This window comes from Lucilia cuprina, chromosome 2 (genome assembly GCF_022045245.1).
Source record: "Lucilia cuprina isolate Lc7/37 chromosome 2, ASM2204524v1, whole genome shotgun sequence".
Lineage (NCBI taxonomy): Eukaryota > Metazoa > Arthropoda > Insecta > Diptera > Calliphoridae > Lucilia > Lucilia cuprina.
Window position 1 is genome coordinate 19295245 of NC_060950.1, and position 1676 is coordinate 19296920.

Sequence of the window (1676 nt, forward strand, 5' to 3'; positions counted from 1 at the left end):
CTTTGTAACTAAAAGTCGAAAAAAGTCAAAGAAAGTCGAAAAGTCGGAAAAAGTCGAAAACTCGAAAATAGTAGAAAAAAGTAAAAAATAGTCGAAAATTTAAAAAAAGGTGAAAAATCGACTTTGCATAAAATGCAAAAAGTCGAAAAGTAGACTTTTGAGTACATATATCAAAAAGTAGACTTTTTAAACTACAGAACCCTTTGACTTTGCTGATCTTATATAGTTGTGTCCATCTGAATGTCTGTTGACAACACATTAGGGCCTAAGTGGTTCTTATATTTTTCATAATTATTCTTAATTTATGCCATTTAGTTGGTATTACATCTCATATTTGGAATACACCTATCAGTTATTCGTTTAGACATATTGATTTTGTCTTTTTGATATAATCCAGTCCGTCTAACAGTCTGTTGACAACCTACCGTTAAGGCCTAAGCGGATTTTCCTTAATTATTATCTATTGATGCCGTTTACTTGGTATTAGAGCTCCTGCAGAAAATTACTTTAAGATTTATAACAATTTTAACCGATAAGGATCGATTCTTAATTTATGCTTTATACCATATAACCTGACATTATTGTCTAATCATTTAAAATCATACATTTTTAACCCACAGAGGCCAAAGTAGATTTTGAATAAACGATTAAGCTGTGCTATATCCAAATCATTTTCACATCAGATTTCCGAGAAATTCTGGTGCCAAATTCTAATAGTTAGTTACTAAATCCTTTCCTTTATACTTTTTCTCATATGGTATATGTAATTGATCCAATGGCCTATAGTCCTCTCCCGAGAATCATCCACATACCCATATTAATTTCAATATAAGACATCGATATTGATTTGGCCTAGTTGGATAAGTCTGGTTGGTTGAGCGCTTTTTGGTTGCCCTGATTATGACATAAAATTTAATATATGTACATCCATACATACATATATATTTACATATGTGAAGTGTTTAATTGTTGGTATTTAATAAATAAAAATATGTATTTTATATGATGAACAAATGAAAGTGTTTTAGATTTTTTTGTAAATCGTTTAAATGTAGGTGATGTCTTTATTTTTAGACACAAATATTTAAGTGAAGATAAATAGTGTTAAAATGTCACCCACAGCACAGTGGGTGTAAAAGTAAATAGATTTTTATTTTGCAAATAACAACAGATGGCGCTGTATGTAGGTTTATGAATTTGGTTCTTTTACCACAATTCCTGCGATTTTAATTTCGTGACATTTTGGAAAAGTACAAAATAATTAGCGATCAAAAAAAAAATAATTGATTAAAACAAAGAAAAATTATTTAAATCTTCTAAAAACTATAAATCAAGTTTTTAACTTTCATTAAAAAAAGTCCGTACCATTTACTAACTAACAACTGCTACATTCTTGTTATATCAAATCCAACTTTGTACTCACATCTAACATACTTTTTTAATTTACTACCTTTTAAATAAATACTTTTTCTTATTTTGGCATCAGACACTCAAAGTGTTGTTCTTCAACATCTTTAATACACACAGTCGTACAGTTAGTTCGTTATGTTGTTGCTAAAATAAAAAAGTAGTTTTTCAACTGTATTTTTGTAGAAAAAGGAACCTTATTCCGAACAGGAGATCAGAATATTTAAAAACCTAATAAAACTGTTAAATGACAAAGTGAAAATAAACAA